The sequence below is a fragment of the Macaca fascicularis genome, chromosome X, assembly GCF_037993035.2.
Source record: "Macaca fascicularis isolate 582-1 chromosome X, T2T-MFA8v1.1".
Taxonomy (NCBI): domain Eukaryota; kingdom Metazoa; phylum Chordata; class Mammalia; order Primates; family Cercopithecidae; genus Macaca; species Macaca fascicularis.
Window position 1 is genome coordinate 146,081,143 of NC_088395.1, and position 24,761 is coordinate 146,105,903.

Below are 24,761 nucleotides of genomic sequence, written 5' to 3' on the forward strand. Positions count from 1 at the left end.
TAACTACAATGTATTCGGTGGTCAAATTGCTGAGGTTTCCAAGCCCACTCCATTATAACAACCAAAGATGAATAAATCTGATGTGTAATTTACAATCATAACTCTAAAATGATCCTTAAAACTGCACTTTTCAGATTTTGCTTTTACTGCAACTTAAGTGATTAAGCTGTCTCTCCTCCTTTTGCCAAAGGAAGTGAAGCAAGACTGATGGGGAATTTTGTGTTGTTCTGCCTTTAAAGCTTAATTACAGTCATATTTACTGAAATTCTCAAACACCTGACCAAAGGACAAATGAATACACAAAGCTTATTCCTAAACACAAAGATTTCTCTAATTAGGCATTACCCAATGGCAGCACATTTAATTGAATAAAAACTGCTATAGGAAATGGACATTAAGCCTCACACAAACACCTAAATCACCAAGCACAATGCTTAAGAAAAAGCACTGACCATGAGGATTTGGATAAGAGCAATGCCTTGTTTGCAAGCTCAGAGTGGACCTTTCATTATCTCAAAGTGATCCACTGAGCAGTTTAATTTCACCAGGGACAATCAATTCTAAGTATTCCCAATCTGATCATCCTTCCCCCACCATGCCCTTACTCCAAGAACTTCAGGGCTACAGAAATTGTGGCTCTAAAGACTGAAATGCAGCTTCATTAAAGGATTGCTAGTAGAAAGTTGATGGATCAAAAATACTGTAAACATTCTGTGATTCAGGATTCTAACAGGAATTTTATCTTTTAACGATTCAGGTTCTTCCATTTATAGGAAGTAACCTACGACTCTCAGTGTTCCTTTGGGGTCTCAGCAACTCAACTTTCCTTATTAACAGAATCTTTCCTAACACAAAGCCTGACAATATGCACAAAAATTTAACTAGCAAGTATACAAAGCCTCAGAAGTTCCCTTTCACTTTCACCCTACCCATCTCTACACACAGTCTTTCATTTCAAACACTTAACAAAATTTAAAACTCTAAATAAGGAGATTCTTAACTTTAAAGATAGGAGCAGTGAGGCTGACAATCCAGCTAACCATTTACGATTACCCTCAGGAAATGGATAAAAATATACATGCAAATAAAAAGCAGGAATAAAGCAGGCCCCAAGACCTCAAAACTCAACCTGGCTGAAAAGAGGAGAATAAAATATATATTACAAACCTCAGAGGCTGAAGGGAGAGATGGGACCATCTGCATACTGACATGCAGAAATTTGGCAACACAATGGCAGCTAAATCTCAGAGAGAATGCTGCAGATTATCAAGCAACTTGTACCAACCCCAGTGATCCTTGTAAAGTTTCCCAGAACTTGGGAAGTGAGCCAATTATGGCTTGCCTAGTTCCTGTACTTCCATGGGAGGCAGCAAAGGAAGCATCAGACAACAGTCTATTCCTTAAGAGCTCAAAGCAGTACTCTGGCGGCCTTAGCCCCATTATTGCACCATTTAACATCTTTTTGTTATTCTTCTCAAAAGACCTGATTTGTCTTTGCAACTTTCGTATTTTAAGGTGTTATTATTTTAAAATGTCCGTATCTTACATCACACAGTAATTTTTCCTCATCTTGGGAAGTTCTTTTCTAATCCCTGCCTACAATAAATGGACCACAATAAAAAGTGGGGCTAAACAATAAGCTTCTGAGGAAAGTTGAATTGAACTTTTAGTTGTAGTTTAAGAGGAAGCGACATAATCTAAGTATTCACTATTATACAGAGTTTCCCCACCCTAAGAGAGTGACAGTAATACTGTAAATTCAAGCTTCAAAAACATATGCAAGACTATATATAAGGCCTAAGCAGATGGTTTATGTGGAAAGGTCCCTTAGGGATGGAAGATTTTTCTCACTATTTAGATATCTCATAGGTAAGAAAGTTATATCTCAGCAGCCAACAGTAACATCTAACAATCACAAGGAAAAAAGTCACTGGATATTAGGGAGAAAAATGCCTTTACCAGTATCATTACCTAGAAGAGATAAATTCTCATCCAAAAATTACTTTCTAGATCACCAGAGAAGAATTTTTATTACAGTGTAAGAAGAGATAAGAAACTCTAGCTGGAGCAAAAGAAAAAATATCGTAAAACGGGTGTCTGACGACCCGAACAGGGTTTTCTTTCTTTTTTTCAATGATAGTGTCATTACTATAAAAGTGATAAGTTTTCTAGAAAGGTCTGCCAGTTCAAATATAAGTTGGAGTGTGTCCAGCAAAAACAATGAATGCATTTTTCCAAGTAAACTGTTAAAAACCATACAAAAAGCAAACTGGCTTAAAAACTGCCCGAGTTGTAAATGTAATTAATTTAAACAGCACATCCAGGCTATAACTTTTCTTAACATCCCCAACAAAAGAGGTAGGTAAAAAGCCAGTTTCCATTGTGGAGCACGGCTTAGTTGAATAAATGAAGAAAGTAAGGGGTTTTGGGGCAGGGGGTGCATTCTTCCTGGACCTGGCACAGTGGCTTGGACCTGTAATCCCAATGCTTTGCTTGAGGCCCAGAGTTCCAGACCAGCCTGGTCAAACACGGTGAGACCCCTGTCTTTACCAAAAAAAAAAAAAAAAATTTAATTAGTGGAGCATGTTGGCACACACCTCTAGTCCTACCCACCAGGGAGCCTGAGGCAGGAGGACCACTTAAGCCCAGAAGTTCAAGGTTACAGTGAACTATGATCACCACTGCACTCCAGCCTAGGCAACAGAGTAAGACTCCATCTCTTTAAAAAAAACATTCTTCCTATAGGGAAGGCTTTCAGGGCAAAATCTGGAGGGGACAGGGGAAGCAAGACAGTTATGACTTTGAGAAATATTATTTATACCTTTCTTTTTTCTTCAAAATGAGACCTGGAGAAAATGACTTAGTTGAGCTTCATTTCCTTATCTGTAAAATAAGGGCACATAACGTAACAGACTGCTTACAGCAGGATTAACAGAAACACCCAGAAATCACTTTAAATGACTGTAAACTATTCACAGGAACAAAGGATGAGGTTTGCAGATGTTAAACTATGGGAATATTAAAACTCTAACAACTGGGCCAGCACGGAACTAGGCAATGTCCTCAACATAACCCACATGTAAATGTTTTATTTAAAGCAAGAAAGTTTCTGGCTCTACAGAAGAGGCACAGGAAATTTTGGTGCTACCCCTGCCTAAAAGGGCAGGAAGAGTTATGGTCCACTAGCAGAGAGTGCTTGCTTTTGAAAACAGTTCTTCAGTGTTCATGAAGAGCACTAGAGTTAGCCAGGGAGGCTGACAAGTGCCATGTTTGATGACAAATGAGGGCCACTCGAGGAGCTTATGGAGGCTGCTGTCCAGAACATATACCGTTAGTATTTTGGAACTGTTGGTCTGACACCCTGACAGTAAAAATAGGAATTCGTTTCTCCCTTTGTGGCAGAGCACACAGGCGCTTGGGAACTGCACAGGAATTATTGACACTGTCTCTCCATCATCTCTTCCCTCTCCCCAAAGCCTTGGATTTGAAGCTTTTGTGCACTATAAAGACTGGATGCCGCTATAAATATAACAGATGATCTGATTGTAATTATTCCTAAAACATGCTTAAAAGCGACTATATAAATTAGCAAGACGTTTGAAGTGCGATATATAACTTGGATATTGAAACATAAAAGAGCATGACAAATATTCAGTAATGCCTTACATATAAATAAAAATTGTTTAGATTGCTAAATTTTAATGTGCCTTTGAGTACTGCCAACTAGGAATGCCACAGTAAGATGAATGGCAAGAATATCAGGATACCACACTCAATGTTCCCCAGACTGAATTACATGGAACAAGTTAATAATGAGGTTCCTTAGAGAAAGGGGAAGCCCACCCCTCCTCCTGGCTATTCACAATGCATACCCACGTAGTAAAAGCTCCATAAAGTCTTAAAGAAACCTTTTTTAACTTTGTGTAAGTCAGCATTTCCCAGAATTTTTTGACCACAGAACTTTTTTCCCACAAGGAAATTACAGTGACATGACATTCTGTACAGCATGTTTTGGGCAATGCTACGGGAATACACCTCTTAGCTCAGCAAACATGTCTACATATCTGGGCTACATCTATGCTAGAGTCTACTGGTAGGAAAAACATAAGGTATTCACAATCAGCTATACTGGCAAAGCACTCAAGGGTATGAGGTGAGATCACTGTTGCATTTGTGATGATTTCTATCCATGTATGCCAAAAATGGGTAAAATTAAGTATTTGGCTATGATCCTAGGTGGGTGTTTTTGCTTCTAAAGCTTAATAAAGAGAGGGAAGAAACCAGGAGATCGAGGTCCTATTAGCCTTCTACCATCAATTGGTCTATATGTGTCTTGTGGAAGTCCTGGCATTGGTTTCTTCACATGTAACTTGGAGGGGACTTGACCAAATAATCTGATCTAAAATGAAGCAGGGGAAAGTGGGGCCAGATTTTCTTTGAGACGGAGTTGCACTCTTGTCACCCAGGCTGGAGTGCAATGGTGCAATCTCGGCTGACTGCAACCTCCTACTCCTGGGTTCAAGCAATTCTCCTGCCTCAGCCTCCTGAATAGCTGGGATTACATGGCGCCCGCCATCACACCCGGCTAATTTTTGTATTTTTAGTAGAGACGGGGTTTCACCATGTTGGCCAGGCTGGTCTCGAACTCCTGACCTCAGGTGATCCACCTGCCTCGGCCTCCCAAAGTGCTGGGATTACAGCCGTGAGCCACCGCACCCAGCTAGTAGGGACAGATTTTCTAGCAATAAAACTTGAAGTGTGGCCGGCCGAGTGCGGTGGCTCACGCCTATAATTCTAGCACTTTGGGAGGCCGAGGTGGGCAGATCACTTGAGGTCAGGAGTTTGAAACCAGCCTGGCCAACATTGCAAAACTCCGTCTCTACTAAAACCACAAAAATTAGCCGGGCATAGTGGTACACATCTGTAATTCCACCTACTCGGAGGCTGAGGCAGGAGAATCACTTGATCCCGGGAGGCAGAGGCTGCAGTGAGCTGAGATCGCACCACCGCATTCCAGCTGGGTGACAGAGCGAGACTCCATCTCAAAAAAAAAAAAAAAAAAAACTTGAAATGTGGCTTTGGATGTTCCATCATTTGCCACCTGTTTTAGCCTAGTCCCCTAAAACAAAACAAAACAAAACATCCAAGGGTGAGGAAGAGATTACTCCCTGTTTCAGGATAAAGAATAACTTACAAACTAATATACACGAGAAGACAATATACGTGGAATAAAAAATTGCAGGTTTGGGTCAGGCACGGTGCCTCATGCCTGTAATTCCAGCACTTTGGGAGGCTGAGGTGGGCGGATCACCTGAGGTCAGGGGTTCGAGACCAGACTGGCCAACATGGCAAAACCCGTCTCTACTAAAAATACAAAAATTAGCCGGGAGTGGTGACGGGCGCCTGTAATCCCAGCTACTCAGGAGGGTGAGGCAGGAGAATCGCTTGAACCCGGGAGCTGGAGGTTGCAGTGAGCCGAGATCGCACCAATGCACTCCAGCCTGGGTGACAGAACAAGACTGTCTCCAAAACAAAAACAAACAAAAAAATGTCAGGCTTCAAAGCAGAAAAGGAGGGAAAAAAAATCAATGAAACATCATGAAAAGTCACAAAGACCAGGGAAAGGTTCACGTGCTAATGCCTTTAAAACAATGTTTAAGTCCCACATTTTCTTAATCCAGTTGGTCACTGATGGACATTTGGGTTGATTCCAAGTCTTTGCTATTGTGAATAGTGCCGCAATAAACATATGTCTGCATGTGTCTTTATAGCAGCATGATTTATAAGAAAATGTGGCACATATATGCCATGGAATACTATGCAACCATAAAAAAGGATGAGTTCGTGTCCTTTGTAGGGACATGGATACAGCTGGAAACCATCATTCTCAGCAAACTTTCGCAAGAACAGAAAACCAAACACCGCATGTTCTCACTCATAGGTGGGAATTGAACAATTAGATCACTTGGACATAGGAAGGGGAACATCACACACTGGGGCCTATTGTGGGGAGAGGGGAGGGATAGCATTAGGAGATATACCTAATGCAAATGACGAGTTAATGGGTGCGGCACACCAACATGACACATGTTGTAACATGTACATATATGTACACATGTACATATATGTAACAAACCTGCACGTTGTGCACATGTACCCTAGAACTTAAAGTATAATTAAAAAAAAAATGTTTAAGTACAAACTGACTAGATAAAACTCCTTCAGGGTGCTACTTTTGGTACACTAGAGGGTACACTGGTTCTTTCAGGCTTTTAAGATGCTCACTTAAAGCACTACAGTAGCAATTTACTTAATGGTAATCTTTAAATGTGAAAAAATGAATGCCTTCTCATATGTGCCTGTTACCCTAGGGAAAGTGTTTACTCCTCTGATAAAAGGGAATGAAATTCACTTCCCAGCAACCAAGGTACAAACAACCGCAAGTAAATCAGGTTAGAATTAACTACCATAAGGGCAATTTTTAAAATTAATAAACCTCTTAGAATACAAATCTTACCTGTACACAGGATTTCTGCAGTCAAATGAAAACACACACACACACACACACACACACACACACACACACACGGGGGCAGGGGGGAGAGATAAAGCCATTTGAAATAATTTTTATTAGAGTGGATACATTCAAAATTCATGACTTTGCGAAAACAAACACCACTCACACTAAAGGCCAAACCACCCTCAAACCAAACAATTTTCCACAAAACAAATGTTTTTTACCAAATAGGACAAACAGTAGTTAGAAGTTCTATTCAAGTATATGCTTGAAAATAGCAGTGGGGTATTTCTAAAGCACACCTAGGGGGTATCCAGAACCATTATAAGAATTTACAGCCAACATTAAAAAATGCCTAGGAAGCTTTAAACAGAAACTAATGCTTTCAGCTAAATCATGAAACAACATAGTAGTTGTAGGTTTCTTCATTAAGAAACCTTTGCTCAGTGGAATGCAAGCAGCTTAGTTATGACTAGTACTCAAAAATTAAAAGTTCATAAAGACTCAATTCTCCTGACTGCAATGCATTTCACTCCACTTTACATTATTATAAAAAGCATATGTGTGTGCAACATATTAATGCAATTCTAAGTCTATTCTTACTCTACTTTGTAAACTCAGATATGATGTAAAACGTTTTAAATGCTGTCAAATAGAAAATAGTTATAACATTACTTAACGGTAGAAAAATGGCAGAACCCAATGAAATATAGGCAGTCCTCAAAGAATGGAAATTGAAGTGCATTTGCATTGGTAGCATTATTAATGAGGACTGATAGACCTCAAATTAATGGTGAACTGATAGTCTGATTACTTCAAATGGGCAGAAATCTGTAATGATCTTTATATAGTCAGTGTACTTGAGTATTCTATGATGTTCTGCTGACATCTCAGCTTGGCTCCCAGTCATTTACTATAAGCAAATACAACTATTCCCTGCAAGCTGAGCACAGCTAAAGTAAAACAAAACAAAACAAAAACAAAAAGAAGAAGGGTAGAAATACAAATGTGTCAAACCAATAGAAAATTACCTATGATGAGAACGTTCTGCTATAAGACTACATGGGGCTTTCTTATAATTCCCAATGCGACTCTCAAAAGACACCTCCAATAGAAGAGTCGTTAAATGCTTTATATGTTCAGAAGGAAGAAACTTCTCTGGATGTGAGATTAGTCCTTTAGACTGCTTCTTCAATCCTAAAAATAGTATATAAGAGAAAAAGTGGGGTTCTCCTAATAGTTGCAGGTCTATCTCAGAAAGCAATGTACCAGAATGCTGTTGGACTCAAATGTTATGAATTTAGAATCCAATTCTGTCCAGTGTACCTTTGAGTTTCACTTCAATTTTCATACTGTGAAATAACAATGTGATAAAGCACCAAGGAATGAAATATTCACTGCAAATAAGGGGAAGTTCATTCACGCATTCCAGAAGGTGTGAATGAACAGCCTGAAAGAAAATAACACGTGCTGGCAAGGATGTGGAGAAACTGGAACCCTCATACATTGCTGGTGGGACTGTAAAATGATTCAGCTGCTATGAGAAACAGTTTGGCAGTTCATTAAAAAGTTAAACATAGAATTATCATATGACCCAGCAATTCCACTCCTAAGTATAGGCCCAAAATAATTGAAAACAGGTATTAGAACAAAAACTTGTGGACGCATGTTCATAGCAGCACTATTCAAAAGGTGGAAACAGCCGGACGCAGTGGCTCATGCCTGTAATCTCAGTACTTTGGGAGGCGGATTACCTGAGGTCAGGAGTTCAAGCCAGCGTGGCCAACATGGTGAAACCCCGTCTCTACTAACAATACAAAAATTAGCTGGGTGTGGTGGCAGATGCCTGTAATCCCAGCTACTCGGGAGGCTGAGGCAGGAAAATTACTTGAACCCAGGAGGCAGAGATTACATCGAGCGAGATCACACCACTGCACTCCAGCCAGGGCAACAGAGCGAGATTCTGTCTCAAAAAAAAAAAAAAAAAAAAGATGGAAACAACTCAAATGTGCATAACTGATGAATGGATAAACAAAATGTGGTATATCCATACAACAAAATATTATTCAGCCATAAAAATGAATGAAGCATTGATATGTTCTAAAATGTGAATGAATCTCAAAAACATTATGCCAAGTGAAAGAAGCCAGATACAAAAGGTCACATATTGTATAATTCCATCATATGAAATATGCAGAATAGGTTAATCCATAAAAACAGAAAGCATTTTGGTAGTTACCAGGTGCTAGGGGGAGGGGAGAATACAGAGTAACTAATAAGTATGGAGTTTCCTTTTTAGGAGATAAAAATGTTCTGGAACTCGGTACAAGTTAGTGGTTATAAAAAATATAAATGTACTAAATTCCAATAAATTGTTCACTTTACAATGGTTAGTTTTATGTTATGTGAATTTCACCTCAATAAAAAAGTAACTCCCTTGACTAATAGCAGGTCACAAGGTAAATCTGTTAACACAGTTGATACAACCATTCAACCAATATTTATCGAGCTCCTACTATGTGTACAGCACTAGAGACAGGGTGATGAATAAAAGACACAGTCCCTGCCTTCAAGGAGCTTAGAGTATAGCAAGAGGGGAGACCAGGCATTCATCAAATGCTCATACAAATCAGCTAAGTGCCAAGAATGATGGCTGCACAGTACCCTGAGGGCTAACCTAGCCAGGACCACACAACAACCATGTGCAGCACAAACCTGATCATATTGCTCCTCCAGGCCCCACTTGAATGGTTTCCCACTGATCTTAGAACTGAAAAATAAAATCCTTATTCTGACCTGCAAAGTTTTATACCCAGTCTGGTCTCTTCCTCCTATTTCCCCAACTTCATTTGCCCTCCTCTTCTCTTTCTCTATTGTAACCAATTGGCCTTTTTTCCATTCCAGGTAAGCCGCAGGACCCTTCTTGTCCCTCAGTATTCCACTGTTTCCCTCAGCATAGAATACTCTTCCCTCTTTAACTACTGATAATAATCCTTCAGATCTCAACAACCATAACTTTATCATTAACCCTTCTCTGGTGACAATCAAAATGAAGACAGACCAATAACTTGTTCTCCAAAATCTATGCCTGCTACAGGGAATTTACAATGAGCAAAGCAAAGCATGAAGAAAATCTCAATTCAGTTTCTCAAAAAGCCATAATACCAAGTCTCTTCAAAGTCTCCCCCAGAAGTCTCCTTAAGCATACCTATCAAAATTTACTAAAAGAAATCCTGTGAGAAGTTCTTGACTTTGCAGAAACTGTTTTAAGAAAAACAATCTTCTAAGTAGTTTCAGTAAAAACAAGGCAGTGATTATGACAAAAACTTTGTATAGTCTACTACGACACTTTAGTTCATTAAACATAATTTAATGTGACTGGTTATTGTGATGCCTTGTTAACTGATTTTAAACATACTTCAGACAATTTTCTCCTGAACAGTATTCAGAATCATCATTTCCAGATGATTAAACAGTTGATTAAAATGATGGTTACAGCTATTTCTATTTTTATAAAAAGTCAGGCTTTAGGCCAGAGATATAATCCCTAATGTAATATTGCTTCTGTGAAGAAAATCAGATTCAATTTACATTATTTTGACTTACAGAAAGTTTTCTGTGAACATAACCTGCCATAAAATACAAGGACAATGGTAAAAGGTTTTCAGAAGGGCCTATCACCCGGCACTAGTGTGTACCATGGAACAGAGGCTGGGCACAAGGCAAACATTCACATCAGCCAGCCATGAGCTGTTCTCTTTTAAAGTTTATCTCACTTAATAATCATAAACTGGGGCAGGGTATTTTTCACAGCATTGATTTCTCTGCAAGCAGAGCAGGGAGAAATAACACTTACAAACTAATACACATGAGAAGACAATACACGTGGAATTAAAAATTGCAGGTTTGGGCCAGGCATGGTGGCTCATGCCTGTAATTCCAGCATTTTGGGAGGCGGAGGTGGGCAGATCACCTGAGGTCAGGGGTTCGAAACCAGACTGGCCAACATGGCAAAACCCGTCTCTACTAAAAATACAAAAATTAGCCGAGAGTCGTGACGGACACCTGTAATCCCAGCTACTCAGGAGGGTGAGGCAGGAGAATCACTTGAACTTGGGAGCCAGAGGTTGCAGTGAGCCGAGATCGCACCATTGCACTCCAGCCTGGGTGACAGAACAAGACTCTGTCTCCAAAACAAAAACAAACAAAAAAATTTCAGGCTTCAAAAAAAGTGCAAAGATAATGTTATAAAGTCCCATACAAAAAAAAGACTCTGAAGGGTGGGAGGGGGAAGAGGGATAAAAGACTACAAATTGGGTTCAGTGTATACTGCTCGGGTGATGGGTGTACCAAAATGTCACAAATCACCACTAAAGAACTTACTCATGTAACCAAATACCACTTGTTCCCCCAAAAACCTATGGAAATAAAAAAAAAAAAAATTTTAAGACTCTGCCAAAGCTGTCAAAGGACACTGATGTGATATAACATTATCTTTGCATCTTTTAGAACCTAAAAATTACATTTTAAAGAATAACATCTCAATGATTAACAGATATTATTTATTTAGATATTTGACATAACAATTAGTAATGAAGCCCAAAGGGTTTACTAATAAATGAGTAAACAACAGCATGTAATCAATGGCACTATTTGTTGGGTCATAGTCTCCACAAAACCACTGGGCAATCAACTCCAAACATAGATACTCCACTACAATTAGACAATGAGATTGTTTGTTTCAGTAGTTTTCATCCACACACTTGAATTTTTATAAATACAAAATATTAGTTAATGAACTGTGTCTAAACCTCACTAAGATCAAATAATTGTTTCTACAAAGGGTGAGGTGGAGTAGAGAAGGAGAACTGCAGGTTGAAGTGACTGTTAGTACAATGGGTTGGAGAAGAAAGCTACTTGTTCAAATGAAACTCCAAATGAGAATATTAAAATTCAACATTCAAGAGCTGCAGAGTGGTAAGGAAAACTCTCCTTTCATTGATATTCAAAAGACGAGAGAGAGAATTTTCTCCTATCAGCTTTTGCCAACCATATGCTGAGACTACAGTGAATCTTGTGTAGAAAAACAACTGGAACACCTAAGTGGTATATTTCAATCACAAAAATTGCCACTTACCAAATTTTCTGGTACCCTGTGATAGAAAAGGCAATAAACAATAAAGTTCTTAAAACATTATACATACATACACATATATACACACTCCATCTTGCTCTGGAGCTCAGAAACAATGGAACCTAGTAAGGTGATTTTTTTAAGTGATTTGCCTAAGGAAAGTTACTATTTCCTCGTTCCCCTAGCTATGTTCCTGGGACTAGGACCTTATCAGGTTATAACTCAAAGACAGGCCCATTGCTATCGAAGGCTCCACTTATCTTGCCTTGCCCTGCCCAGAATGCATGAGCAGGTTTTTTTGTTTTGTTTTGCTTTTTTGAGACAGTCTCGTTCTGTCACCCAGGCTGGAGTGCAGTGGTGCAATCTCAGTTCACTCCAAGCTCCGCCTTCTGTGCTCACGCCATTCTCCTGCCTCAGTCTCCCAAGTAGCTGGGACTACAGGCACCCGCCACCACACCCACCTAATTTTTTTGTATTTTTAGTAGAGACATGGCTTCACCGTGTTAGCCAGGATGGTCTCGATCTCCTGACCTCATGATCCGCCCGCCTCGGCCTCCCAAAGTGAGCAGGTTTTAAATTCCATACATGCCCTCCAAGGATACCAATCTTCCTCCTGCCATGTGCCATAGGGTGACTCTCCCCCTCTTCTTCCACTTTTTGCCATTGTGAAAAGTATCAGCTGGGTAGTAGGTGCAGGCTGAGGTGAAGCCCAATCACTTCTCTCCTTTCGCTTGCATTCTACCTCTCACTGACCTCTGAGCTAGGGCTGTATTATTTCCTGCAATAGGCAAGTTTACAATCTCATGGAGTTGACAGGAAACACAAGTAGGACATAAGTGAAGGAAGTATATTAGTATATTTACAGCACACTGCTAAGTAAATACAGAAGAAGAAAGGAATGAGTTGCTGAAATGTAGAGGCTGACTGGGGCTGTGTAGAGTTTGTCTTAAATTTCCAGGAGATTAATGTGTCTGAGCCTTGGGTAATTTTGGCCTCTTGTGATCTTGAATATAATCAAATTAGTTTGAAAATCTGCTGTATAATTCAAATGTGTCAGGCTCCAAAGCTAGAGTCTGCACACAATGACAAGAGAATTTTATTTTCAGTTGTATACTGCGCTTGGTTTCAGAGCTACTCTAACAAACCTTACTTTCCCTTGCCATTCTAACTTCATTTACCACTAGCAGTCTCCAGCAAGAATGCTCTGCTGTCACCAAATTAATCTCCCACCTCATTTTCTCGCCAAGTTTATCAGTTTATTCCCAACTGTTGTTCTCTTGGACTGGAATTGTCTGCATGACTCTCCTTGAAAGTAAACTGAGAGTTCAACTAATGCCAAATTCAGCAGCTTAATTAAGAGTCCCTGTAACATATGGAAGGCTGCAGATACATAAAATTGGCAAACCCTTACAAACTGGCTTCCCCTCAAGGTGATCAGCCAGTGATTCTTGAAGCTGTGTCTTATTTTCTTAGGATACAACAGGGCTTCTTCTTCTGCAGTAAGGATAAGTAACACCTAAGTGTCTGTTACACACAGATGAAGAATTCTACGGATGGATGGATGGATGGATGGACGGACGGACGGACGGACGGATGGATGGATGGAAGAATTACAGATATGGCTCACTCATTTGATTAAACAGGCCTAGCCCCAAAATCAGAATATCATTTAGAGTCATTTGAGATCACCAAGTGTCATCAAGCTATGTATGACTATAGATGAAAATATCGTATGATCAAGGCTGGAGCCTCAATGTTTAACTGTCTCATGAATATCTTCTAATGAGTATATTTTTGATGCTCAAAAATCAGAGGTACTCTGATATTTGCAATTTTAATGGCCTTTTTTCACAGAGCATGGCAATTACCAGGTTGTTTCAAAGAGGCTGTACAAGGGATGATGAAGAACAGAAGTATACTGGCTATGTGTATCAGTTCTGGGACCAGATATCTGGGTTCAAATCTTGGTTCTGCCACTTATTAGCTATGTAACCTGGGGCAAGTTCCTTAACCATGTGATGTCTCAGTTTTCCCACTAGTCTAAATGCGGGTGATTATGTTGATGACAACTTATAAAGCAATTATGAAACAGTACCTTCATATCATAAATACTGAAAAAAATGTTAGTTGTGTTACACAGCACAATGGAATAGTAAATTCCTTTGCTGCCAATAACTAGTTGCTTCTGACACAGAAAAAAAAAAAAACAAAACTGATGTCCATGGAAAAAAATATAATTCTAATAAAAATAGGTGAAATATATCTGCAAGGTTATTACACTTGAAACTCAGTGAGCACAAATGAAATTAACTTTTTTAACTAAAATAAAAACAGATTGTAATACAGTCTTTGTGAAATCGAAACAGAGAGAAACCTATAAAATCAAAATGACCATGAATAGTTTTGTAAATGAACTATGCCACGCTAACCTGATAACACTTCTTAATTAGCATATGAACAAAAGACAGAATAGTACATTGTGACTTCATTCAAGACTTCAATAAAACATTCAAAATGCTTGCAAAAAGGAAAGAAAAATTAGCTTCAAAAGATTCAGCAAAGGTTATGATAAATGACTCAGTTTAGGGTTGAATGCAAGGAGTAGCAGAGAGTGGAGGGCTCTGGGTAAGCACTAGACTGGAAGCAGAAATAAAAAGCATGTGTAATCAAATTCACCCAACTGTGTCATACCACGTGGCTCTGCAATACCTGCAATGCAGGAAAGGCCTGGAGTAAGAAGAAAGCACATATGCAGGGCAAGCAGTAGGAAGAAACCTTCCATACTACCCTGGTAGCACCCTAACTAAAGAGGAGAAGATGGTCAGAGCAGCTAACAGCTCTGAACAAGGGGGCCACAGATTTAGAATTGGAAATGGTTGGCCTCAGACATTCACCTTCTCCTACCATTCTTTCCAAATCAAATCAATAATCTGTGTGTGTGGGCGGGGGTGGGGGGGAGCGGAGGGCTGTGTATTTGTGAGATCCCCTAACCCAAAGGCCTATCCCATTTTATTGAAACAAACATTTAAAGAACACGGAATGAGCTAGACACAGAGATAAGCATAATTCCCATGCTAAATTAGGAAGCTTATCTTACCAGAAAGCCAACTCTGTATATCAGTTCCCCCTCTCTGAGTCTGTTTTCCCATTCATAAAATGTGGGAGTTGATAAGAAGGTTCCCGTGGTTATCTAATATTGTACAGATTTACCAAAAGTTTGTCAAGTTAGCACCCTGAAGAAGGAATGTTCAAAATGATAAAATGAGCATAAGCAGGCATTTACTTAAAAGAATGACAGATGATTAAGTGGTTAAGGGGTTGTGAGCAACATTAGGTCCTGGTGGACACACTTGGCTGCCTCTCAGTTTCTCTAGTGCACCTCACCTCCCCAGGGGCTGGACCCAACATTTCCTCCCATCACTGATAAGCCTCAGGCCCAAGGGACCCTGTCTCTTTCCTTAGGGGGTTCATAGCCTCCAGCCAGCTCAAAACAGGCTTCCAGCTAGTGCCCTAGCACGAGCTTGCCTTGCTAGAATGGCAGCTCCCTAAGCTGCAGTGGCTCTATGTTTGATTTAGTGACCAGAGGGCAATGTGGAACAGAACTAAATTAGGAACCCTTACAGAGATTTGTTTTAAAAAACTAGAGAAACCACCATAAATGTTTCTGCTTTTTCATTAATGCATTTATTAACAATAAATGTTTAAAGCAATTTATTTTTAATATCAGGATAAGTCAGGGATTTTTGAGAGAAAAGTAAAGAGGAATACATGTAGGGAGTGAAGCAGTGAGAAAAGTCTAAATATATAGTTCAATTATTCCAGTGAGTAGAGAAGATGGAGACCTTGATGTGCTTCATACTAAGTATAAACTACATTAATTAGAGCTTTTAAGCATTGAACAATCAAGTTTACATCAATCAAGTTTATACATAAAATACTCTTAAAGGCAACAACACTTTAATTTTTACTGTATTCATCTTTATCAACTACTGTCTTTATTCATAATTCCCTCTATTTAAAGCCCAAAGCTTTCCCAAACAACTGTTCTTGGCAAGAGAACTCTTGCTAATTTTCTGCAATTCTCATTATCCATCATTCTTAGAACTAAAACCTTTAAAAGAAATCTTTGGAATCACTTTTAAAACATGCTTATGCTTGCCAAATACTGTCCCATTCTATTTTAATATGTTTGAATAGATTTGCTTTGGGAATAATTATGTTTAAGAAACTGCCAAAGCAAGAGGGAAGTTGTACACCACTATAGAGATCGCTCAGATTGTTGTGTGGGGATCTCTGCCATATAAACTTCGTTATGGATCTTCGGGTTTCACTATGATCATCCAAAAATACGTTTGACTTATACATTCATATTTAAAAGAAAAGTTTGCAATAAAGGGCCATGCATTGCTTGACCTTGAGAAATAGTGCCTCTTGCATGAATCCAGGTAACCTCTGGCTTTTAACCGGTATGTTATATAACAAACCGGAATAAGCTTTGCTAAGGAGCTTCAATTTTACTAATGTCCAGTTGTTTCCAACCTGGTGAACACTAGGTTTCCTTCCTAAATAAATTTTACCCCAAAAAAATCTTAAACAGCTAAATTATAAGACTTTGTGGTATCAGTGGCTATAAATCTCAATAATGACCACCTCTGGACTTAGTTTAGAGAACTGGAGTATATCTGATAACTAGGAATAAAGAGCTAATAAAAACTGGCTTTGTAAATGTTAAAGGTTGGGTTAGCAATTGTCCACAGCATAAGCATGCAATCCGCTGTGTAACTCCTAAGGTTTACTTTACTTTTGCTACTGTTCTTTTTTCTTTTTAAAAATAAATTAATAGATTAATAAAAACACAACCACCCAGTTGCTATAGGGAAAGCAGGATTTGGGCTCTAATGGTGACCATAAAATACTATGAAGAAATGCTTTCGTTCACTCCTAGGAATACATTTAAAATTTAAAAGAAACATAAACATAGATCATGTAAGTAAGGATTTTGGTTACATTTCTAAAATAGGATATTCAATGTTATAGTTTGTATTTTGACTGAAACAGATTGATATTAGTCAGAATAAACATTAGGATTTGGGGTAGGAAGCCTATAACATAGACCTCTAATCAGGTTCAGACCCAGACAGTATCTGCAAAGGGAAACGGTTGGTGGAAGTGACTGACAGGTGACTCCTGTGGTACTCTGCACTGCTTACATGGCATTTACTAAAAATGCCTGTACAAAAAAAAAAGATGTGGGACCCAAAGGCCAATTACATCTACCCATGACTCTCATCCAATTGCCCATCCTCATCTACTTACTGCTGTGGGCTTCCTTCTTCTACCCCACATACATAACCTAACTGTTCCCCTTCCCTCTGTCTCTCCCATTCATTAAACTAAGTCCTGGGCCAGGTGCAGTGGCTCACGCGTGTAATCCCAACACTTTGGGAGGCCCAGACAGGCAGATCACTTGAGCTCAAGAGTTCAAGACAAGCCTGGGCAACATGGTAAAACTCTTTCTCTACAAATACAAAACAATTACCCGGGCATGGTGGCAGGCACGCCGGTAGTCCAAGCTACTCGGGAGATTGAGGCAGGAGGATCAGTTCACCCTGGGAGGCAGAGATTGCAGTGAGTCAAGATCGCGCCACTACACTCTAGCTTGGGCAACAGAGTGAGACCCTGTCTCATCAACAAACAAACAAATAGCTATGTCCTGTATGGCTGGGTGCAGTGGTTCACACCTGTAATTCCAGCACTTTGGGAGGCTGAGGTGGGAGGACTGCTTGAGCCCAGGAGTTCAAGACCATCCTAGGAAACATAGTGAGAACTCATCTCTACAAAAAAATCAAAAAATTAGCTGGATGTGATGGCTCATGCCTGTAGTCCCAGTTATTCCAGAGGCTGAGGCAGAATGATCATTTGAGCCCAGGAGGTTGAGGTTGCAGTGAGCCATTATTGTGCCACTGCACTCTAGATTGGAAATCAAAGCAAGATCCTGTCTCAAAAACAAACAAACAAACAAAAAAAAACTACATCCTATAGAACCTGCCATCCTTGTTAATCAAGCTCTCTACATCTTAACATCAGAAACTCTTCCTTACAGCCACCCTATTCCTTGAAACTTGGCTCTCTTACTTAAAATTCTTCCTCCTGTGAACCTCTTACCTATATAACTCAGAGGGCGATAAGCAAGCTTCCTCTTGCCTCCCCCTTGCTTACAGAGTACATTACTCCATACTCATGGCATCATTCCTTTAGTTTGATATCATCTGGAGATATCAGCTTTTACCCATCCTCATCATGGTTATCTATCCATCTCTTGGACATTTGCCTTCATTCGTTTGGGTCACTGGTGGCCTCTCCATCTCATCTCCTGCCATCATCTGATGAAATCTGAACACACCATCTCATAGTTCTTAGACTTCTTATCTGTAGTGACCTTTACCATCCGTTGTCATCACTATCAAACACCAGTCTCTGGTCACTTATTGCCCATTGGCTGAAAAGTTTGAAATTTGGCTTTCAAACTTGTTCTCTATGCCAACACTTGCCATGGTACCTGAAAATTCTATCATCCACATGCAACATCCACCCCAATCCAGAAACCTAGATTGCTGAGTCCCAAAACTCCTTTAAGGATCTTCACCTCCACTGTTGTTTACCCATCTCCTCTATAGTGAGAATAGGATCTGTTCTCACATACTGCTTCATCCCTGACACATAATAGCCCTCTCTCATTTTTCAGCTCCATAACTTCTACTACATAGCTCTTTAAGACCACTACTCTCTTTTTTTTTAAGACCTCTACTCTCTTTTTTTTTTTTTTTTTTAAGAGACGGGAGTCTCACTATGTTGCCCAGGTTGGAGTGTAGTGGCTATTAACAGGCATAATCATGGTGCAATGCAGCCTTGAACACCTGGGCTCAAGTGATCTTCCCACTTCAGCCTTCTGAGTAGCTGGGCCTATAGGCATGCAGCACTGCACTCAGCTAAAGACCACTACTCTTTTGACCCTGCCCTCAGTTTCTCAAAGCCCTTACCAGTCCTTACCTGCACTTTCCCTCTGATGTCTGAACACCATATTGATTCATGGAACCTATTCTCTCATCAGCCCTCTCAATTCCTTCCCAACCTGGCTTTTTGCCATAAATGACCTACCTACAAAGCTCTAAATCCAGGACCAATCTCGCAAACTGCTTTCTTCATTCCTGCATGTAGGAAGCTGAGAACAGTTGTGGTAAAACCATACTGATAAAAAATTAAAGTCGTTACAAACTCTTCAGTGCTACTCCACAAACCTCCACTTGTCTTCCTTCATCTGACTCTCCACTTACCCTAAATGCTCATTTCAAAGTTTCATGACTCTCAAGACCCCTATCACAATCCTCTCTATATGGGTGACCTTGCTCCTACATCCCTTAGAAAATCAGGGTCATCTAGGAAGCATTCTCTCACACTGCCCTGGGTGTGCACATCAGCCCTTTCCTTCCAGTTTGAGAAAGAATAAATAATTTCTTCTCCCATTTAAGACTCACAAAGAGCCTCTATCTATGTTTTGATCTCTATCTCTCCATATTTTTAGACCAATAATTATCCTGTCTTTCCTATACTGTCAACCACTTCATCTCTACTTTCTATCTACCCATGTTTCCTTAACTTAAATTTATTTAAATACTTATTTTCCTTTAAAAAACTCCAGAATTTCCTTGACTGTGAACCTTATTTCTAGCCTCTTCTCCACTTCCCTCTATAGGCCCAATGTAAAGTGGTATTCTTCAGGGCAGAAATGTGTTTGTTTTGTTCACTGACATACCATTAACATCTAGAACAAGGCCTGACATGTGATAGGAGCTCAATAAATAACCGTTGAATATATGACCATTCTCCTCAAAAGAATATACCATCTCTACTTCCTCACCTCCTCTTCACTCTTTCAGCCCTCTCTCTGTAAGCTGGTCCATAGACCCACACTCCCATTAACTCTAACCTGCCAAATCCAATGAATAGTTCTCAGTCTTCACCTTACTTAAACCTCTGCTATGGTTTGACTGTCCCCTCCAAAACTCATGTTAAAATTTAAATGCCACTGTGATGGTATTAAGAGATAGGACCGGAACCTTTGAGAGATAATTAGGCCATGAGAGCTCTGCCCCCATGAATGGATTAATGTCATAATTGCAGAAGTGGTTTGGTTATCATGAATGGGTTGTTATAAAAGCAAGTTCGGCCCTCTCTTGCTCATTTACTCTTGCCCTCTCTTGCCCTTCTGCCTTCCACCATGGGATGATGCAGCAAGAAGGTTCTCAACAGAAGCCAAGTCCTCAACCTTTGACTTCCTACCCTCCAGAATTGTTAGAAATGAATTTCTTTTCTTTATAAATTACTCCGTGTGTGGTATTCTATTACAGCAACACAAAATGAAGAAAGACAGAAAATTGGTACCAAGAGTAGGATTGTTACTACAAAAAATAACTGAAAACGGGGCCGGATGCAGTGGCTCACACCTGCAATTCCAGCACTTTGGGAGGCTGAGGCAGGCGGATCACGAGGTCAGGAGATCAAGACCATCCTGGCTAACACAGTGAAACCTCGTCTCTACTAAAAAATAAAATACAAAATATTAGCCGGGCGTGGTGGCGGGCATCTGTAGTCCCAGCTACTCGGGAGGCTGAGGCAGGAGAATGGCGCAAACCCAGGAGGCGGAGCTTGCAGTGATCCAAGATCGCACCACTGCACTCCAGCCTGGGCAACAGAGCAAGACTCTGTCTCAAAAAAAATAATAATAATAACTGAAAATGTGGAACTGGGTAATGGGTAGGGGCTGGAAGAACCTGGAAGAGCAGATTAGAAAAAGCCTAGATTGCCATAAATGGAGTATTAAGGATGATTCTGATGAGGGCTCGGAAGAAGAGACGCGCTATGAGGAAAGTCTGAGGCCTCTTAGGGATTGCTTAAGGGGTCATGATCAGAATGTTGGTATAAACATAGACATAAAGGCCATTCTGATGAGGTCTCAGGTAGAAAAGATAAATATCTTATCGTAAACTGGAGTAAACGCCATCCTTGTTATGAAGTGGCAAAGAATGTGGCTGAATTGTGTGCATGACCTAGGGCTTTATGGAAGGCAGGATTTAAGAGCAATGAACCAATGAACCAGGATATTTGGTAGAAGAAATTTCTAAGCAAAATCTCAAAGTGTGGCTATTTTTAACCATATACACAGTAGGATTTGAAAAGAAAGAAATGAGTTAAAGATGAAATTTACAATTTAAAAACAAGTACAACAGGGACTGGGCGTGGTGGCTCACACCTGTAATCCTAGCACTTTGGGAGGCCGAGGCGGGTGGATCACAAGGTCAGGAGTTCAAGACTAGCCTGGCCAAGATGGTGAAACCCTGTCTCTACTAAAAATACAAAAAGTTAGCCGGGCATAGTGGTGGGCACCTGTAATCCCAGCTACTCGGGAGGCTGAGGCAAAGAATTGCTTGAACCCGGGAGGTGGAGGTTGTAGTGAGCAAGACTGCACCACTGCACTCCAGACTGGGTAACAGAGTGAGACTCCGCCTCAAAAAATAAATAAATAAATAAATAAATAAAATAAAAGAAGCACAACAGAAAGATTTTTTAATTTTTCAGCTTGGCCACGTACAGAATGCCCCAACGGTGTGGCCAAGCAACCCTTTGCTACAGAGATTCATACTAACAAAAGGAATCACCAAGACAACGGAGGAAGACCCCAAAGGCATTTCAGAGATCTTTGAGGCTGTCCTCCCACTACAGACCCAGAGCTACAGGAGGGAAGAATGGTTTTGGAGGACAGACCTGGGGCACACTCCACAGGCTATCTGCCCAGAGTCTCTTCTCCCTGCATTCCAGCCCAGTGATCCATGGTCACCCAGCCATGGCTCAAGGGAGCCCAGGTGTGGATCGAGCTGCCGCTCCACAAAATCCATGCCATAAACCTTGGTGGTATCTACATGGTGCCAATTCTGCAGGTGTGCAGAATATGAGAGTTGTGGGGACATAGATAACTCTATCTAGATTTCAAAGGATCTCACAAACAGCCTGGGTGCCCAGGCAGAGACTTGTCAGAGGGGTGGAGCCACCACAGAAAGCTCCTACCAGGGAAATGCCAAGCAGAAATGTGAGGTTGGAGACAGCACAGAGAGTCCTCAATAGGGAAATGCATAGTGGAAATATGGGACTGGGACCATTACCATGACTCCAGAACTGTAGAGCTCCCAGCTTACAGCATCAGCCTGGGAGAGCTGCAAGTAGGAGACTCCAACCTGTGAGTTACTGAGTGCACTGAACCCAACAAAGTCATAGAAGTAAGGCTGCCTGAGGCCTTGGAGGCCAAATCTCCATCCCAGTGTGCCCAGGATGCAGGATATGTAGTCAGAGGAGATTATTATTTAGCTTTAAAACATAATGGTGTTTTCCCTGAAGGGTTCTGGACTTAGTGGGGATGAGTTATCCCTTCTTTCTTGGTTATTCCTCCCTTTTGGAATGGGAATGTCTAACCTATGCTATTTTGATAGCACATAACTTGTTAATTTCACAGGCTCACAGCTGGAGAGGAATTCACATTAGGATGAATCGTGCTTTGAGTCTCTCATCTATATCTGATTTAAACGAGACTCTGGGATTTGGAGTTCATTCTGGAATGAGTTAAGACTTCTGCGGTGTCATGTGCCTATAGTCCCAGCTATGTGGGAGACTGGGGTGGGAGAATCGCTTGCACCCAGGAGGTTGACACTGCAGTGAGATGTGATCATGCCAAAAAAAACACTTTTGGGTGTGTTCACCATTGTTCCATCTGTAAGGGCACACCCTTCTATATAGAAGTACCTTGCCCTGCTGAGAATTAAAAAGAAAATTTTATATTCGAGTGCTATTCCTTTTGCAGCAATGAAACTTTATATATAACAATTTGGGGGCTCCTCCGGGATTACATTCCCCTCCAGGGGTGGTCTCTGGTTCTCTCTCTGGTGAGGAGGTGCACCCCGCCCTATTGTGGCTGTCTCAGGGGTGAGAAATCAAGACCCACCCAGTGCGAGGAATAACCCAAGCTCTCAGCAACACGGGGGGAAAAAAAAAGGTGGCCAGCAACCCAGCTTAAAGGATCCTCACATACTGCGGCAACGACTCTGTGCACAGACCAAGGAAGGAGAAGCTGTGGGAGCTGGTAAAGTACTTCCTTGGTGGTCAAATTCTGGAGGGCTAAATGTGTGTGTGCGTGAATGACCACCAACAACCCTGCTTGTGATGTCGCATGGATGGTAACAAGTCCTACTGCTGGACGGAGTGAATGGGTCCTCTCCGCAGTTCCATAGCTACCTCATATGGCTTAGGGCAGATCCTGCCATGGGATTTATGCCAGCACACCAACACTAAGAGGGGCCTAATTCTCCCTTAGGGGAGCAGCCAGAGAGGACAGCAGGAGTGGGAAGTGTGCAAAGGGCCTTCAGAGGGGGGAAGGGGGAAAACAGGTCAACCTCGCAGGACAAGCAAGGTAAGACACCCCCTGGTTTGAGGGGCTGAGCCTTGCGGGACAGGCAAGGCAAGACATCCCTGGTGTGAGGGGTTGAGCCTTCTGGGACAGGCAAAGCAAGACTTCCCTGGTGTTGAGGGGTTGAGCCTTCTGGGAGAGGCAAGGCGAGACATCCCTGGTTTGAGGGGTTGAGCCTTCTGCTAATTTCAAGGCTTGAACCTCACACAACCCGCCCCCTTTCTTCTTAGGAGAAGAAAAGAGTAGCTCTACTCCCACCAGTCCCTCCCCTAGGGGAAGAGGAAAGAGGGGAGAACAGCAGCAGAAGCGGCTGGCAGAGGCAAGGAAAGACCAGCAGAGAGAGAGAGACAGACAGAGACAGAGAGACAGACAGAGAGGAGAGAAAAAGAGAGAGGAGAAAGAGAGGGAGAGAGAGAAGAGGGAGAAAAGAGAGAGGGAGAAGGGAAAGAGAGAGGGGGAAAGAGCGGGGACAGAGAGAAAGGAAAGAGAGGAAAAGAGGCAAGGAGAGAGAGGAAGAGACAGACAAAGAGGGAGTCAAAGAGAGAAAGTCAAAGAGAAAGAAAGAGATATACAAGTAGTTAAGAAAAATAAAACAGTATACCCTATTCCTTTAAAAGCCAAGGTAAATTTGGAACCTATCCTTGAAAATTAAAGGTCTTCTCCGTGAACCTATAACACTCAATACCACTTTGTTGTCAGTGTAAACAAGGGCGTAGCCCGAAAGCACTGAGGCCACTGACAACCTGTAGCCTTCCTATCAAAAATCCTTAACCCAGTAACCCGCGGATGGCCCAAATACATTCAATCTGTAGCAGCAATGGCTTTGCTAACAGAAGAAAGTAAAAAAATAACTTTTAGAGGAAATCTCATTGTGAGCACACCTCACCAGTTCAGAACTATCCTAAATCAAAAAAAAGAAAAAAAAGCAAAAAGGTAGCTTACTAATTCAAAAATCTTAAAGTATGGGACTATTCTGTTAGAAAAAGATGATTTAACATTAACCACTGATAATTCCCTTAACCCAGCAGGTTCCATAACATGGTATCTAAATCTTAATTAATTACCATACAAAGGTCTGACCAGATCTAGGAGGAACTCCCTTCAGGACAGCACAATAGATGGTTCTTGCCGAGTGACTGAGGGAAAAAGACACAATAGGTATTCAGTAATTGATAGAGAAACTCTAATAAAAGCAGAGTTAGGAAAATGGCCTAATAATTGGTTTGCTCAAACATGCAGGAGCGGTTTCCACTCAGCCAAGCCTTAAAGTACTTACAGAACCAGGAAGGAACCATCTATACCAATTCTAAGTTAATTTGGACTAAACAAGGTCTTATTAACAGCAAAGGATAATTGAAATCCTAAACTTACAAGGTTTTCAACAAAAGTTTGCTAAAAGTGAACAGTGTAACATGTATTATCCTAACTTCTAATCTCATGGCCTTAGGCAATCTAGTCCACAGACATGAAGGAAGCTCCCTTTGGAAAAGAATGGTTATCACCTTTAGGAAAAAAAAAAGGAGTGGGAGGATTTATGTAAACAGAATGTTATATGGTAAATTCTTGTCCTGAAATAACTGGTTGTTTAAAGAAAGGGG

At 40.8% G+C, this 24,761-nt stretch overlaps 1 protein-coding gene across 6 annotated transcripts in view; it reads right to left on the reverse strand.

The window, feature by feature from the left end:
- ATP11C (ATPase phospholipid transporting 11C (ATP11C blood group)) overlaps positions 1-24,761 on the reverse strand; it is a 203,760-nt gene that overhangs the window by 103,235 nt on the left and 75,764 nt on the right. Inside the window, exon 2 of one of the 6 annotated variants that reach the window (XM_074029048.1) lies at positions 2,822-2,883. The exons of the other annotated variants lie outside the window; for them this stretch is intronic. The gene's annotated coding sequence lies outside the window, so the exon portion shown is untranslated. The remainder of the gene's footprint in view (positions 1-2,821; positions 2,884-24,761) is intronic. 6 annotated transcript variants of the gene reach the window in all.